General features: G+C 37.2%; 1 protein-coding gene across 2 annotated transcripts in view; it reads left to right on the top strand.

Annotated features, from left to right (window-relative positions):
- Nucleotides 1–267: 267 nt before the first annotated feature.
- The window catches only part of LOC129718124 (uncharacterized), a 110,828-nt gene continuing 91,901 nt past the window's right edge, over nucleotides 268–19,194 (top strand). For both annotated transcript variants that reach the window (XM_055668554.1, XM_055668555.1), the window contains exon 1: nucleotides 268–917. The gene's annotated coding sequence lies outside the window, so the exon portion shown is untranslated. The remainder of the gene's footprint in view (nucleotides 918–19,194) is intronic.

Below are 19,194 nucleotides of genomic sequence, written 5' to 3'. Positions count from 1 at the left end.
ATAAACCGTCCGTCTGCCGGCAGTTCGGTGTGTAATGATCATGATGATGATCGCGTAGTATACCATAAGGTGTATGTGCACACCCACCAACACAGACTCAGTGTCATCACACCAGGGCTCCACACATTTTCCGCTCTCCATCATTTTTTCTCAAATCTCTCTCTCTCTCTCTCTGTTCCGAAGCGGACCGTAAACAACTGCTGATGTTTGAATTTCACTGCTGCTTTCTTCTGCTGGGCGATCTTGGCAGGTCTTGTCTGGTTGTTCCACGTTTGCTTGTTTTATTTCGCTGGTGAAATTGATCGAAGAAAGACACGCGCGCGTGCGGCTTCGTATATCGTATCATTTTGGCTCCCTGTTTTGCGGTTTTCTGGGATTGTGTCGTTTCGGGCCATAGACGCCGCAAGTAGGACTCCACTTCATGTGATCGCTGGTCATCTGCGCGTGAAACCCTTACCCCTCCGTTTACTACAGAGCGTACGCGACGGTTGTGTGCGTGTGTATTGGTTGGTGAAGGAATGCGTACAACTCAGTGTAGGAACCGGAAGTGAGTACGTGTTTTTGGTGTTTTCAGATAGTTCTTTTGGATTATCGAAGGAGAAATCGAAAGCTGATCAATTCTGGTATACGAAAGTGAACAGGTTTTACGAAATGTACAAAACGGTGTTCGATGCGTTTCTACTGCACTGAAGGGATACAATTGAATCGATGGCGGCAAGTGAGTGAAAGGATTGAGTTGCAGACAATTTGAGTCGGGTTTCGCGTCTGTCGGGAAGAAAGTGGGTGTAAGAGGCGCAAGTGGAAATCGCAGTTTTGTTTGGATGTGTGCACATTATTGGCTAGTTTTCGATATTTGAACGAATAAACGTAGAAAACGTTTCGAAACAACATTGGAATTTTTATACCGTACGAATTAGGTAAGGAGAAACACGCTCAATAATTGCTTTAATTCATGTGCAATTTTAGTGATTTATGAATAAATGATTTTCAGTTCAGTTAGTAATGCGTTTACAAAATGCTTCATTTCTAGCAGCTAATTTTTCACTTGAAGTGAACGATTTTGTTTCCTGCTCAACGCCGAATATTCAATGTCAATTTCATACTTCCCTTTGAATTACTGTAAACATTCTGGGATACACTTGAATGAAGCCAAACTTTGAAATTAATTAGTCTGGAATTGTTCTTATTAGCTGGTTTTTGGAGAGAGTCCACCGAACCTAACAATTTTATCCTTCAATCAAAGCATCTCTTGGGAACCCCGCTCCTCTTGGTGTTTAATTGATTGAATTCCCGGTCTATCTGCTGCTACGTAAAGTAGTAATTTTCTCTGGTACAAATGGTGATTTAATTATTTTATTGCTCTTGTTATTTACTCTCTTCATGATATCGCAGCCGAACTCCAATAGCACTGTAAACGAGTCGAGACAGGTTTTCTGGTTGATTAGAATTCAATGTACCTATATTACGATATCGTCGAATTGAGCTTCCGTAGGACGCAGAAAAGTTGTTTATTAAGTAAAGAGGACTAGAAATAATTGATGTGTTCCGGACTTGCCTCGGAGGGGGCGATTTGTCGAAATTGAACAAAATCGAGATGATGATAGCATTGAATAAAGAAGCTGCCTCTCCAATTTAAATTTATCAAATGGCGAGGGGAACGGTACAAATTTATACTGAATGAAGAGAAAATGAAGAACGTACGAGGGTAGTATGATAATTTTTTAAAGTTTTGACTAAAATTTGTTCCAGTAAATTTTATTTTTCCGTAGTTTTTTTTGTTTGTTGGAGTTTAAATTGAAAATAATCACCGCATTTTGATCCCTATGGTTATTTTATTTCCGTTATTTGCATTTATATTGCTAGTAACGAGGAAGGTTTTCAATGGATGTCTTCATTTTATTTAAAAGTATTAAAAATTTGAATTTCAAATCCTAAACTGAAAAACGACGATTTAAAAAGAATCGGTCATCTCAAATTTTTCTCAAACTAAATGTGCCGCCACACGGACGCTAGTACACTCTAGCAATAGTTTGTCATGAATCATAACGTTAGCATTAAAATGGACTTTTTTTGGGATGGTGATGGACAGAAAATAAGACAAATAATTGAGTTTGATGAATTTCCCATGAAAGGTATTTGCCATGACGGACGAAAATATGCGTGTAGGCATGTTTTTGACTTCTTTCTTCGTTTTATTTATGAATTCCTTCTCAGTTTTTGCGTCAAAATATTTGGAGTAGATCTTACACATCAGGTTTGCCCAGAAATTCTCGATGGAACGTAGCTGGGGGACGTTGGGTTGGTTCGCTGATTTGGGTACCATATCGATATTCAGCCGCTCCATCTCCTCTAACGATTGTTTCACCAGAACACCGCGTCTTCGCTCTTATGGTATTGCTTGATGAACGACGCAACTTCCGGCAGGCATTTCGTAATATAAATTTCCCCGTTCACAGCCAGTCCAGAGTGAAAGAAGAGCGGCTTTGTCATCCCTTTCTCGCATGATTGTCAGCCACAGCAGTACTTTCTTAGGGAACTTGGTGTGTAAAATGAACTTCACGTCGGAGCTCACTTCTTTCGTGGGGAAGCAAACAATGAAGTGCCCTGCCAGTTGTTGCCGTCCAGGGTGGGGTAGGTCTCGTTACCCACGTCGTGATTCGCCGAGAAAATCGACTGTACCATCTTATTCAGCCGGTGCTGCTGCGTCATTGCCTGCAGCTCCGAAACCAGTGGACGGGACTGCCGCTTCCTAACAGAGTCGTCGGCCTTCCGAAACCGGGCTTGCTTTCGAAGCTCTGATTGTTGTCCAATAGTGCCAAGATGTTGTAGGTGCCGGAGCGGGCGTATCTGTTGTCCACAAAGTAACGCACGACGTCCGTTTTTGACGCTTCGGGGTACCGTTCTTTGAACGCGCACACTTCTGAACGGAGTAACTTTACTCTTTTCGTCATAACGGTTAGAGTTCGACTGATAGCGGTGCCAATTTTTTTTTTCTGCTGACTCATGGGTTATTATGATTGATGCTGCATGGGTAGTTTCGTCAGAGCGTGTAAAGGTAAACCTATAAACGTTTGTGTTTTTTGGCGTTATGACACTTTCTCTTGCCAAAACACATTACTTTTATCGGAATGGTGTTTTTGAAGAAATGAAATCAAATTTGTTCTTGAACATTCGTTCTAGTACACATCTTCATTGATAACCAAACCACCACTGGGCTCGAATAATGATTTAGGTAAGAAGAACGAAGTCCTTTTTTTGTCCATTTTTCGAGCTGGTCATCCACGATCTTTCTGGTAAATTATTGAAGAGGTTTGCAGGAAACCATACACAACAGTTGAAACCCTTAAAATGGTTTGCCGTGAACTCTCAACAAAGATCTCTGTGCAGTACAATGCGCTTTCGCAATGCCTCTTATTTTGACGCCATTTTGAATAGAACTGAACATGCTTAAACAAAACAAAAAAATCTGGCATAAAGAGAAGAGAGACTTTACATATCCTTACTCTCATGTCTCTTGGAGCGTGATTGTTGTTCCGGGAATGTTGACGATGCTGTAAAAGCTGTGATGTGACAGATATATCGCTTAGTCCTTACGATTTGAAACAACGCCATTGAAAAAGAATCCCGATCAGAGATGCAAAACAAAAACGTAACACCAGCTGTTAATTTTTTTTGAGAAAAACAAACCTTTCAAATTCTATTTTCAATTTAATCCCGTTGCGTGTTGCTAACGTATCAGCTTTCTGAAAAAATAAGATATCATATAGAACCAATAATAACAAAAATTGTTAGAAACAAGAGAATTTGATAGAGAAGAAAATTTTGTTTTCTTGTTTCAAAAAAACTTCATTTCAGGATTTGTTATTATAACTCATTCAGATTCAATTTTGTTATCAAGAGCATAAGAAAAATTACAAAATCGTATCAAAATATGTTAATTGTATCTGTTGTTGATAGTATTTGTGATTTTTTAGTTTTGATCTTCTGATCGGGATAGGAATTACCTATTCGCGGCGTTGTTTGTAGATTGAAGCGCTCCATACGTTGGCCGAGGAAATGCACCTGTAATTTAAGTTTCGAAGCGCGTATAAAAGGGACTGTTTTTGGGCAGATTCTACGCCCTCTTTGTGTACGGCAGCATAGGGATTCCATAAGTGATTACAATATTCCATTCCTACAATTATATTCACTTAACTGCGGACGCAATTACAATCTTTTAATGAAATAAAAATTAAAATATATGTTATAGTGTCGATATGTTACCGTTAGTGGCAGAACCCACAATATAAATTTTGAATAAATATTAGTAAATAGGGTAGGTGAGCCAGTTCTGGCAAGTGCACTAGTTATGGTTATATCCCATAAGCGCAATGGTACCAGCTATGGCACTACTCCATTTAAACTCTATAGGCCATAACTGGTATGCTTCCCCTGATTAATGCATCACAAAACATCTCCTCCTTTTAAAAAATAAAAGATCACAATATTCCACAATATGTCTTAGTAGTTCTTTGTGTCTGTCTTCCTGTGTGTCTATCTGACCCCAATAGACCTGGACATTACTAAATCAATTGCCGTGAAAATTTGAAAGTAGGCATTTTGGAATCCGTGATACATATGAAATTCAAGGGTCCTCTCCTCTCTGGGGGGCGCGGGTTCCATACAAACGAAACACAAATTTCCGCATGGCTCGAGAATTAATACATCTCTTTTTTGGAAGAGAATAAATACGGGTCTCCTATGGAAGAATAGGGTTCTTCTAAATAAAAACCAAAAATATTGCTTAACATCGGAATTACAGGGTGTTCAATAAGTTCGAATACACTTTAAAAATGTTTTAAAAATGAAAATACAAGATATTTATTACTGAATTAATTTTTATTGAAGCAGTGTTAATTGAGAACCTTCACGATATATTATATGGGAGCAAACTCCCTTTGTGCTAAATAACAAGCTTGACACGTTTTTCAATGCTTTTTAAATTGGTTAATAGTGCTCACTTTATGTTCGCTCTGCTTGGCCAGCATGTACGACCATACATGAAAGTCCACCAGAATAAAAACATCGGCCTTATAGCGCACGGCGTTGATTTTCACGTTTATTCTCGATGGACGGCAGTGGGAGCTTCTGGCGTCTGGATTCGGCCCAAAACCATCACCGACGCGGCGCTCTGGAACCGCGGAAGAATACTGACCAATGGCGGTGCCCACAGCTAATCAAGAAGAGTTTCTACTCAGAAAACACGAAGTCCTGACATGCGTACTGCGAAAGTACTCTACTTATGACGTCGCGGTACCCCTTAATCCTACGCCGTAAACAAACAACAAATGTCAGCAAGTCGGCACCATGCGCGTCGGCTAGTCTATATATGAGGCTAAAGTTGACGCCAATACCAATATACATAATGCAAAGGTGAGCACGTACTTACACAACGCTGGAAGATTGCATTAGAACTTTTTGAACACCCTGTAAAAGTAACTACACGGTGCTCCCATAGACCGTTATTTTAAAATAAAATTCACCAAAAGATCTGAGTACACCATTCGATTTGTTATGACGTCCTGAATCTCTGGTCAAAATTTCAGAATCATCGTACGGTACATTTTTGAATAATATCCATTTGAAGGTCCTAAAGTACAAAAAAAGTGATATAAAAACGACGAAATGCTTATTGTAAAGCATATTTTTCAACCACCGTTTTATGAAATAACTTCCAAAATATTTTCTACCAATTCCATGTATTATATTTCATGACATTTACAATTGGCGAAAAAATTTATTTTAAAATCCCACAGTGCACAGTGGACTAAACTCGAAAATTCATCATCGTTTTAGATTTGACTGTGAAAAATTGGTTTTATATACCTACTTTTATGTACAAAATTGTTTTATTGAGCAAGGCCTTACTTTTGGCGTTTTCGGTTTTTTAATTAATCCTCCTAACAGTTAGGGGAAAAAATATTTTTTTTTTTTAAATTTCCATATACCAGATTGCATCTTTCAGCAAAGTTGTGGATTAATTTGAAAGAAAACAAAATGCTGAATACTGCGGTGTCCTATCTATACGTTTACTTGACAAAATAGAATTTTTGTGGAACTCCCTTTCTCAAATTCGGTTTTTGAATTTACCTTCTTCTGTAAGTTCCAAAACAATAAATTTTACTAAAGTCATAGCTGAATGAATAAAATCTTAGAACATTTTGAATCGTTTCGAACATTACGTTAGAAAAAAAAACTGATTTTAAGTAGGGGTGTTCCACAAAAAAATGCTATTTTGTCGTGTCCAACGTACAGATAGAACACCGCATTGTTCAGCAACTTTTTGCCTTTCTCCTAGAAAGGTATAGCAATCACTGAAAAACCAAAGGTATAAAAGTGCTCCAAAGGGTCGCATCTAGTATATCAATCGACTTCGACAAGCTGAGCATTTTCTGTATGTTTGTGTGTGTGTGTGTGTGTGTGTGTGTGTGTGTGTGTGTGTGTGTGTGTGTGTGTGTGTGTGTGTGGACCGATTTTCATGAAACTAATTGCAAATGAAAGGTCTAGTTGCCCCATAAGATCCTATTGAATTTTATTGTTTTTAGTTTCGAGGTTATGTATCAAAATGTGAAAATCACAAAACTTCATTATCTTAGAAACTACAGAACCGATTTGAACAAAATTAGTATCAAAAGAACGGGCTTATTTTTTGGACTATTTGTAAAACAATTTTATAATGATTGGACATGTAGTTCAAAAGTTATGCAAAGAAACGTGTTTCAAACACTGTTTAAACTCACTCACTTTTCTCAGAGATGGCTAGACCGATTTTCACAAAACTAGTGTCATATGGAAGGTCTTGTTTCCCCATAAGACCCTATTGAATTTTATTGTTATTGGACTTTAACTTTGTCCGTTATGTATAATCATGTGAAATCAGGCTATGACAAGAAACATGTTTCTAAGACTGTTTGAACTCACCCACTTTTCTCAGAGATGGATGGACCGATTTTCAAAAATAAGTTGCAATAGAAAGGTCTAATTGCTTGATAAGACCCTATGAAGTTTTATTATAATTGGACTGTAACTTTGTCTGTTATGTATCAAAATGTAAAAGTTATGAAACTCCATTGTCTCAGAAACTACACAACCGATTTGAACAAAATATGTATCAAATGGAAAAACTTTAAAACCTCTAAATAACGAATTTTATGATGATTGAACATGTAGTTCGAAAGTTATGAAATGAAACGTGTTCAGAAAACTTTTTTAAATTCACTCGTTTTGCCAAAGATAGCATCACTGATTTCAGCAATCTTAGTTTTAAATTGAAGGTTTAGTTGCTTCATTGGTACCCATTTCATTTGATTATAACACTGGTTGATAAAATCGAAAAAAATGCTGCTCTAAAGCTCATAATAATTGCCCTAGAAAGAAAAGAATTCACAGGAAAAGCTATACTTTTCCATTTTTTCTTAGTTTGACCTTCGGGGCAACACTTGTGTTGACCAGTGTAATCGGACTTTTATTTTATCCATTATGTGTTAAATTGTAAAAATATTGAAAATCTCTTCTTTTAAAGATTACACGACTTATTTAAAGAAAACAGGTGTCGCAAATTCGGATTTCAAAATGAAGTACGAAGTTGATTCCTAGTCTCTGAGCATCATCCCGGGTACTGAAAAACTCACATTGGGTAATGTTTGTCCCTTTTAGACTGGTAAAAACCGGAAACTACTGTCTAGAAATTTAAAATGGCGTCTGAAGATGATTTCTGGCCTCAGGGTATCATACCGCTTCTTCAAATCGTATTGGATGATATTTGTCACTTTAGGCTGTTGATCGGAAACTGTCGCCATCTTCGCCATAGAAATACCCAGATTAGGCAGTTCGGCAATTTTATGATGGATTTTATGATTTTATGATTATCAGGCAACCGGAAGTGGTCATCTGGATTGAAAATTGGGTTTTAGGTCGGATTCTGGCCACTGGGTACGATCCAGGTTTCAAGAACCCATATTGATTGGTATTTGGCAATTCATTAAATGCTCCTCAAAAACGATCAGTAATATCAACTGCGTTAAAGAATTTTAATTTCACTGATTGGATCATTCAAATTAATATATAAGGAACAACATTTAATTATACATTATTTGAAATCTACTGACTAACGTTGACTTAAAGAATCTGAATATTTATAGGCAGTATATGAGTACAAATCGATTATACCACAATCAAAACAAAGTCGCATCTTATATTTGAAAGAATTCAATGTTATTTGCAAGTATATGTGTTAATTTATATTCATATCGTCGGTTTTGTGCTACACTGGCACAACTCAAAAAACATAGTTTCGAGAAAAACGCGTTTGAAAATTTGCGTCGAAAGTTTATTTTTTCGATTTTCAAGAAAACTTAGAAGTTTAAGATTACCAATCCTTATTTAACACCTTTGGGTCTATTATACTCATATAACGTGCTTACGTTGTCCAAGTTAAAACCTTATTTTTACTAACTTCATGGAGAAATTTCGATTTGTGCAGCAAAGGCACTTCTACTCATAACTCTGGAATTTTTGTGATTTTCGAAATGGGATTTCGTGTGATGAAACTTAACAGTATTTTGCATCGTTTGCCATCAAAAACTCAAAAATGCAAAATTTTGAGTTGTGCCAGTGTTGCACGAAGCCAATGATATGTTAAATTTTAAATGTTCGGTATAGTTGTGCTGTTGGCTACCAAAAATTTGTTGTTTAGAATGAATAACAAATCCAGCAGAAATAATCAAGGTGTATATTTTAAGTGTTGGAGCAAATCTAATTCAACAAATTATAAGTTCGAAGGAGAAAGGATGGGTCTCACCACTAGGTGGTTTAATTTAGGTTTTTTCTTTAAAGTTTTTCCACAACTTTGCTGGAGGATGCAATCTGGTATATTGAAAATTGGAAAACATAGAGTTTGATAGAGTACGGCACGTGAAAATTGTGGCTGAACAGCCTAATAAAGCCCTACTTACTACAGGTATACCTCGATTTTACGCACATTCTCGTTTTTGAAATGTGCGTAAAATCGAATTGTGCATAAAATCGAATCAAGATTTTTAATTTTTTTACAGCCCAAAATTAACTATCGTGATAGGAAATGTGCAAGAAAACATGTAAGGGATCTTCCAATTAGTTTGTAACGTCTGACAGGGGGGTTGGAAAATTTGACAACACATAAAAACAAAATTAAGGGTCCAAAAAAGGGAGTGACATAGGAGCGGGGTCGAAGAAGGTAATTATTTGCGTTACGTAATTAATAGACGTTCCCTAATTTGCTCTGGGAAACTCACGGCAAATGCAAAATGCTTGAAAGGAAATACCTAGAACAATGAATATGGGCGTGTGTGTATGTGAGTATATAGGTGTATGTGTGTGTATGCGTGTATGTGTGTATATGTGCGTATATGTGTGCGTATATGTGTGCGTATGTGTGTGCGTATGTGTGTGTATTAGACTGGGACACGGTTATATCAGAAAAAAGCGATGGTGTTATTTCTTAGCTCCCATGAACTTTTCGTGTTCCTTATGAGTCCTACAACAACTGTTTAAATTCTCAGATCGATCGGTGAAACTATATTTTTGCGCTCGATTTTTAAAGTTTCCATGCAATTTTATAGGTGAAAATCCCCTTTTTCAAAACTTATTCTCTAGAGATGTCCAGTTGGCTCCTAAAAATATATCGATACATAATATTTGTAGAAAATTTTCCTGGGAAAAACTCTTCTGTAGATCGTAAGGCGCTAGGATACTTGTAGAAAAAGTTATTCCCTTCAAACTGATTGAATATCTGACGAACGGCTCACCATTAAATTTTTTTAGCAATATTGTTGCAGCATGCTGCTGTTGCCAATTCAACCATGTGATAAGAAATGATATCGAATAAAATTTATCTCGAAGGCTTCTCCGAAGATACTATGAGCAAAATTACCCTTTCAAGCTTAATTCCACGCGAAATTATTTCTTATCCTTAAGCAAGTGTGTAATAGCAGCATGCTTGCTGGAAAAATTCAATGGTGAGCCGTTCGTCAGACATTCAATCAGTTTGGGGTAAATAACTTTCTCTACAAGCATCGTAGTGCCTTACGGTTTTCAGAAGATCTTTCCCAGAAAAATTTCCTACAAATACCATGTATCGATGTATTTTTAGGAGCCAACTGGACATTTTTAGAGAATAAGTTTTGAAAAAGTGGATTTTCCCATATTTTTTTTATTCTCGCTGATTTTCCGTCGGTCTAGTTCCGCCACTGCTGTTGGGCCAATCACCGACGCCCGGGGAGGCGACTCCACCCAGGACCCTAACTCACGACCCGTTAATTACCGGACCGGCGCCAACGGCTTTACTTCCTCATGCGATGGAAGGCGTGATCCCAGAGATTTTTCGCCTCAGAAAATCCCCCGGTGTCGGCTAGCATTGAATCTAGACCAGTTGGGCTGGTTGTGAGTGGATCACGCCACCTCACAACCATCGACACCTATGTCGGCGGTGGGATTCGAACCCAGGCGTCGAGCGTGGTTAGCGGAGACGTTACCAACCACGCTAGGCCCCCGCAGGATTTTCCCATATAAATTTTTATGGAAATTTTATAAATCGGGCGCAAAAATATAGTTCAACCGATCGAGCTGAAAATTTACACAGCTTTTATAGAACCCATAAGGAACACGAAAAGTGCATGGGAGCTTACATTTATTTTTTGTCGCACCCTAGTGTGTATATGTGTGCGTATGTGTGTGTGTGTGTGTGTAAGAGAGAGAGAGAGAGCATATGTGTGACTCACACATTCTTTTTACCCACACACTAAAACTGTTTTACTCACACACTAAAACTGTTTTTACCCACATACTAACGCTGACCACCGTTGAAAAAAGCTCCTCTATCTTGTAACAGTACACGTTTTAAATAAAAGTTTTAGTTAATTACTGCAAAAGAGACTGTGTGCGTACGACGCCAAATATTTTACGCGTTAGACACGTATACAGCCTTAAAAAGTTCGATATTTCGCAAAAAAGGTCTTGTTGTTACTGTCTCCCGGTTTTCGGTAGATTTCCCAGTCTATATAGATGACCCCTTATTTGTGAACGATGTCTAATATATATAACCATTCATTATGCACAATTTAATGTAGAAAACATACGAATTTAAAATGTGTTTGAAAAAAGTGTACGTGAAATCGAGGTAAAATGTGCTTAAAATTGAAGTACGTAAAATCGAGGGTGCGTATATACGAGGGTGTGTATAATCGAGGTATACCTGTATTTACTTCACTTATGATTGAGTTATGATGTTCTGCGAAAGTTAGATTGGAGTCTAGGAAAACCTACTCCTAATTCCCAACAATCTTGCATATTTGTACTGTTTGATTCCCAGAATGTGATCTTTCAATTTTTCGGCTAAATGCTATTGCGAAATGTCATTTACATATGCCGATTCGGTCAAATGCTTTACTGAAGTCAAGCATGGCTTCTAACTGCCTACCATTATTCATTGCGATAAAAATAAATGTATCCAATTCTAAAAGATTCGAGGTTGCTGACCTTAAAAAACATATTGTTTGCCAGTGACATGGTAATTTACCTGCTAAAATTTTTGGTCATTTACAAGTTATTCAAAAAGTTTTGGAATGCAAGAATTACTTGCGGATTTTTTTAACCTGTAAAAGGAGAAACTGTTCATCTTATGTTCCTCTTGAAACTTCATTCATGTCGTGTATAACTTTTCTATTAAAAATATTATTTTCTTCTACAAGAATGGGAATGGAGAAAAACATATATCACTAATAGATTGCCAGTATAACTAAAAAAATAATAAATAATTGTTCTGAAAAAAAAAACATCGCAAATTAGTTTATGCAGATAGTAATTGCAAATAATTAGAACCGTCTTTTTTGAAAAATTGCCTCACACATTTACAATATTTATACCGGCTTAACTGTTTCATTTCAGTATTACCGTTTTTTATTTTAGTTTTCACAGAAAGTAGGTAGGGGTAAGCGGGGTAAGACCGCCCCCTTGAGCAATTCAGTTTATAGAAAAAAAAAGCTGGGGCTGCAATTTCATTTTTTCATCGCTAAGAGGTTCTTCTATTCAATACCCGCATTTGAAAACTGAGAACTGAAATATTTTTATTTATTTTCTAGCTTTTTTTTTAAATTCATTGAAAATGTGCAGATCTCTTTCATGCGGGGTAAGCCCGCCCACCAGCGGGGTAAGATCGACCACCATTTTTTGAGGATAACAAATATTTTAAGGGCCAAAACGGTTGATTTTATTGGTAGAGTGTCTTTGACAAAGTTGTAAATGGTATTTTTTTTTCTTTTTTAATAAAAAAGTGAAAGAGGTTGTTGATAAGACACGACCGCAGAGGTAACGTAGAATACGACAGCCTGTCTTATGTCAATGTCTTTCTTGGAATAGGTTTGGAAATACATTCAATTGGGGTTAATTAATTTAATAGTCTCTTTGCTCCAGATGACGATTACCTCTGTAGCCGGCACCGCGGTTTCACTTGCTGCCGTATCCAAAACAAGAATGAAATTGAATTGTTTTGTGGCTGTCTTTTGTATCAAGTTGCACTAAGATATCTTAATTTAGACAGTGGCTACGAAGAGGCTATAGACAAGGGCAATTAGTGCATTCTCCATCTATGATATAACAGTTCAAATTAAAATTTTCTGCATTTTACGATAGCGTAGATAATTTTACAACTGACTGCTGCAATTAGTAGGACTTGTGCGAAAAATTATGTGATTCAGGCTTACTAGCTCAGAAATTCTTCAGATAAACTTTACGGTCAATTGTGTTTGTCAATGCCATTTATTGACAAGTGAAAATTTTTCAACATGGCAAATTTTTTATTTAGTTTTGGATGATTTACAGTGATAATTGAATTCTACATGAGGTGATTTATTAGCAATTATGTATATATGAAAATTTCTATCGCTATATTGCTAGCCACACATGCTATAAACTATATAGCATATATAGCAAGCCCCGCACGCTAGCCGTACGTTATATAGCAAGCCACATACGCTATATAGCAATCCACGTACGCTATATAGCAAGCCACACAAGCTATAGACATGCCGATACACGCTATTAACATACACACACGCTATACAGCTAGCCACGCACGCTATATAGCAAGCCTCGCACTCTAGCCACACGCTCTATAAAAAGTCACACACGCTATATAGCAAGCCACGTACGCTAAATAGCAAGCCACACAAGCTATAGACATGCACAGACACGCTAGACGACATGCACACGCTATATAGCAAGCCACACGCGCTATAAACATGCACACAAGCGCTACAGTCATGCATACACGCCATAAACATACACACATGCTATATAGCAAGCCTCGCACCTTATATATTAGGGACATATAGATATTCACACACGTTATGTGCACACACCCTATATATACATACGCTGGATGATGGTGGCTTCTCAAACCAACTGGCGGTGCGAGTCTCTTTCAGTTTCGGGTTGTATTCACCCAACGATATCTGAATCGGATTACCGCCGGTGGGGTCCAACACAAATCGAAGGGAAGCCGAACTGGAAGAGGTAATAACTGCAGCTAACCACTACCACCACCGCCGCTGTTGCCCGCTGCTGATCCACTTCGCCTACTGTCATCGGTGTTGATGTCCGCTGCTGCTGCCTGCTGCTAGTAAACTGATTTGCTTGAGGAGAAACAGTATCTTATGTAGCCCGAAGAGTGCATTCCCGGCTAACTAGGTACTCCATTCTGTCGTCCTTTTTAGGGAAAGGCAGCAACCACCAATCAGAAGTCCACATTTGCGTTTCGACAATGTTCAAAAAAATTCAATATTACAATAGTTTGAACTATCAGATTACAATTTTCTGCATTTGGACGGGTGCTTAAATGATTTTCCAATCGATTGCTGCAAAAATGACAGAAATCGGTTGGAAACTGACTGGGTTTAAAACGTTTGAAATTGGACAATTTCCGTGACGCTCTCGATGTTTTCGGTTTTGAAAATGGATCCATGTTTTGAAATTGGGTCCCTGTAATTGTTGCCGTAGGACGTATTCTACGTCAATATACACTGTGAAAAATCTGTAAAAAAAATTTTTTTCTAAGTTTTAACTTTTTTTGTTTTTTGTTTATCCAAGTTCATATCAATGTTTAGGTAACTTTTTGTGGTTTTCAAAATAAATAGATTTTTCAGAATTGGGTTTTTTTAAGATATTCAATTTATAATAAACCTGTCTTAAAGTTAAAAATAAAAACTTATAAACCTGTCTGTATGGTTTTTTTGAAGACGTATTTTGTATAGAGTAATAATAATAATTATTAATTTTTTATTCATATTTTCATTTTTTTATGTTTGTTTGAAGAACAAAATTACCAACGACTTTATACATCAAACAAACCACCCAAAAAAATTTTTACAAAATTTGAGCTATTAATATTTCTATTACTTTATGATCCAACAAACATCTACTTTTCGTTATTTTTTTTTACAGTGTATACTTTTTTCGGAAGTGAAAACTACTATTCTTAACTCTGCCGGAGACGTCATATCGATCAAACGAACCGTCCTGGCTTTAAAATTATTTTTGTTTATTAATACCATTTTTACACAAGTTTATTTTTGCCTTTCTCCTAGAAAGGTATAGCAATCACTTGCAAAACCGAAAGTATAAAAGTGGTCCAAAGGACCGAATGGCATATATCACTCGACTCAGCTCGACGAGCTGAGCTTTTTCTGTATGTGTGTGTATATGTGCGTGTGTGTATGTGCAGATTTTATTCTCACTCACTTTTCTCAGAGATGGCTGGACCGATTTACATGAAATTAATTGCAAATGATAGGTCTTGTTGTCCCATAAGACGCTATTAAATTTTATTGTAATCGGATTTTTAGTTTAGAATTTATGTCTCAAAATGTAAAAATCATGAAACATCATTATCTTCAAAACCTTGCAACCGATTTGAACAAAATTGGTTTCAAATGAACGGGCTACCTGAAAAACCCTTAACTTTTGAATTTTATAAAGATTGGACCTGTGGTTCAAAAGTTAGGAAAAGAAACGTGTTTGAAGACTTTTTAATCTCACTCATGTTTCTCAGAGATGGCTGGATCGATTTTCATAAAATCAGTGTCAAATGGAAGGTCTAGTTGCCCCATAAGACCCTATTGATTTGTTTTGCAATCGGAATATTACTTTGCCTGTTATGTTTAAAAATGTGAAATCCAGCTATGAAAAGGAACATATTCCGAAGACTACTTGGACTCACTCACTTTTCTCAGAGATGGCTGACCCGATATCCAAAAAATTAGTGTCAAATGAAAGGTCTAGCTGCCTCATAACACCCTATTGAATTTTACTGTAATCGAACTGTAACTTAGTCTGTAATTCACCTAAATGTGAAAATCACGAAACTTCATTATCTCAGAAACTACACAACCGATTTGATTAATATTATTATCCGATGAGCGAGCTAGTCAAAGGTTAACTGATGAATTATGATTGCACACGTGGTTTCAAAGTTTGGCTGCCCTATACGTTCCCATTTCATTTGATTATAATCGAACTTAAGCAACCGTTATGTATAAAATTGTTAATAAAACAACGAAAGTCTATTATCTCAAAGATTACATGACTTATTTGAACATAACTAGTGTCATACGAACGAGTCATCTCTCAAACTTACAAATAACAAAATTCATAACAATTTGATATGTGGCTCAAAAGTTATGGAAATAAAAGAAATTCAAAGACTATTTGAAACTATACTCACTTTGATCGATATATGTGGCCTCAACATAATTTAAATGTGGTGTCGAACTATTTGAACGTTCCAAATTCTTTGATTCCTTGTGGCAGGTTTAAAGTCTGCAAATGCACGACGAATCGATCAAAGCCAAATAACAAATCGTTTGAAATGATTGGTTTTATCGAAATGACAACATCCTCGACTTTTGGCTTCTGTACATCGCCTCAATTCTGAATATATTGGGTGGTATTCGGTCATTTTCAGCAGATTTGGCTTCAATCTGGCACCGGAAATACCCATTTTGGGAGGTATTTAGTTATTTTGGTTGTTTTCCAGAAACTAAAAGTGGTCGTCTTTAAATTCAAAATGGTGTTCAGGGTCAATGTTTGGTTTCTATGCATCATCTCGATATTCATATTGAGTATTATTCGGTCATTTTCGACTGTTTCCTAGAAGTTGCCATTAAGCAATTCAAAATGGTGCCTGATTGGTTATTTTAGGCTCTTTTTCACAAACCGGAAGTCGCCGTCTTGGATTTCAAAATGGTATTTAAGATAATTTCTGGCCTCTGAGTGTCATTCTGGTTGAAGAAACACCCATATAGGGTGTTATTCGATCATTTTCGGCTCTTTCCCAGGAACCGAAAGTCGCCAACCTAGAATCCAAAATAGGGTCTGTGGTCGATTTCAGTTGCTGTGTATCATTCTAGTTCCGGAGATACTCATGTTAGGCGGCCATTTTTGGCTGTTTCCAGAAACCAGAAATTCATAATGGTGTCTGAAGTCACTTTTTAGCTTGCAACATTCTGGCTCCGGTGATACTCGTATTGGGTGGTATTTGGTCATTTTAGGCTGTTTCCTGGAACCGGAAGTCGCCATCTTAAAATGGTATCTGTGATCGACTTGAGCTCCTGTGTATCATTCTAGATCCGGGTATTATTATATTGGGTGGAAATCGGCCATTTTTGGCTGTTCTCCAGAAACCGGATGTTGCCATCTTATAATCAAAAATGTTGCCTGAGGTCGATTATGGAACATATTTGTTACCACTAAAAACTTTCAACTACCAAATATGGTTCCATTTAGTTGATTAGTTCGCGAGATGTGCAGAAATTTGTGCAGAAACATGTGCTTCCAGAAAAGGGAGGGGAGTCGAGCCATTATGGACATATCTGTTACCTCTAAAACCATTCTCATACCAAATTTGGTTATATTTTCTTGATTAGCTTTTGAGCTGTGCGAAATTTGTGTTTCATTTGTATGGGACCCTCATAGAAAAGGGAGGGGTGTCAAACCACTATGCACATATTTGTTACCACTAAAAACATTCACCTGCCAAATTTGGTTTCATTTAGTTGATTAGTTCTCGAGATGTGTAGAAATTTGTGTTTCATTTGTATAGGACCCCTCCCTTCCAGAAGAAGGAGGGGTCTCAATCTATCATAGGAACCATTATCGGAATCAAAAACCCCTACATACAAATTTTCACGTCGACCGGTTCGGTAGTTTTCGAGCCTATATGGATCAGACAGACAGACAGACCGGACTGCATTTTTTTATGTATAGATTACAACATCAATTTTTAAGAACCTTATAAATTAATATACATTTATTGGATTGAAGCGTTCATGTAAATCTATTTTTACAAATAATAAGTTTGAATGAGAAAGGCTGGGTCTGACCGCTAGGTGGATTAATTTAGGTTTTTTCAAAAATTAGTCGCGTTAAAAAATATTACTAGAAAAGCTTCAACCAAATCGAAAATGGTCGATTAACATCGATGTCTTATGTGGCTTGAAATTGCTTACTGATCCTGTAAATATTTCCTTTGTAGTGTCGAGGCATTTGGGTCTTGAAGTAAAACAACAAGCAGTTGTATACGTAGCGGTTTTACCCCATGTATAGTGGACGACGTTACCCCCAGTGGAACATTTTCGAATTCTATCGAAAAAGTAGTCAAAATTACAAGATTACTCACGGCCTTCGATATTTCCGAAAGAAGACAGATTCAGGCAAGCGGTTAAACGTATATTCACGAATAAAACAATAGATTTTTAGACAGAAAAACCTTAAGTTCCGTTGCCGCAAAACATTAGTGCATTGACTGGTTGCCAGCTGAAAGGTTGTTTTTGATTATTTCTGTGACCGTTCGCGCACTATCAAAAAAGAAAGGGGTTTGCAAATGTTATGTAATTATACTGTAATAGACATGTTAAATTTTTTTTTCAATTATCATATAACTTGGTAGTTAAACTACGGGGGGCGGTCTTACCCCGCTGGGCGGTCTTACCCTGTTTACCCCTACTCTAGTAAGGTAACCAGTGACCTACCTGAAAACAGCGCAGACCTGCGATAAATCTAGAGCTGAGCAATACTAATCAAAAATTATGGTGTCCACCACTGGTCAAATTCTGTTGTAATCAAATAATTCTGCATTTGCAGAACGAACCTACAAATACAATGTTCATGGTTCTCTGTTGATTATTTCGAACACCGTAAATCCATTTTACGCTCCAGCTGTACGATACAGAGTGGGGCAGGGGAACTAGCCGACATACTTGCCAGTCGGCGGCTCCACGTGTTTACAAGATTTCCACGCTGGCTGTGGTTTTCACAATTTCATTTAGTGATGCTGCGAACTTTGCAGGAAGCGTTCAAATGCAGCAATAAAAATCGAATTTCCTTTTTGGCATCATTTAGTTAGTGTTCGAATGTTTAGCAAGCCGTCGGTTCCGTTTGTTGAGCTCATGGTTTCTCTGGCAATGCCTGCGGCTGTCGAGCGTTTTGTATCTCGCAATTTGATTTTGCTGCATGTGAGCAATGTAACAATAAAAAACAATCGAACGATTGGCTTTTACGAACTATTCTCTACCATAGTAGTAACCGTTTCATCATGCGCACGCAACATCCAACAAGCTCGAATTTGACAAAGTTTTCTTTTCGTGTGCTATATATAATTTTTAAACAATTACTATTAGACACTTCAAAAGTGGACTACGAGTTTTTGTAGGCAATTTTCAAATTCAACCGCAATGTGGAAAGAATGTCTATCGATTGAAAAGAGGATTAAAAGGTTGCGGAAATAGCAACCCAGCCAATAAATAAATCCTGATAGATATAGTTATGCTCTGAACAAAATCAACACTACCCGGAAAACTTTTCTCACCACCACAACTCGGAAACACAACGCCAGTGTTCCAGATATCGCCAAACCAAAACTTTAGGAAAAACTTTTTTTATCAGCTCGTGTTCCACGCTGACGGGGAAGATATCACGTCCTATTGAATTTGCTTGTAAATGATATTGGTTTTTGTCCGGCATGGGCGGTGAAATGGGCATGACGCAAAATCTGTGTTCCGATGAACGACAGATAGAAATTTCGTTGCTTGTTTCCCGCGATAAAGTTACGCCATCGATTTAAAAGTT

Source organism: Wyeomyia smithii, chromosome 1 (assembly GCF_029784165.1).
Source record: "Wyeomyia smithii strain HCP4-BCI-WySm-NY-G18 chromosome 1, ASM2978416v1, whole genome shotgun sequence".
Lineage (NCBI taxonomy): Eukaryota > Metazoa > Arthropoda > Insecta > Diptera > Culicidae > Wyeomyia > Wyeomyia smithii.
Note: the sequence above shows the minus strand (reverse complement) of the source record. Positions and strands in the feature narration are given on the sequence as shown.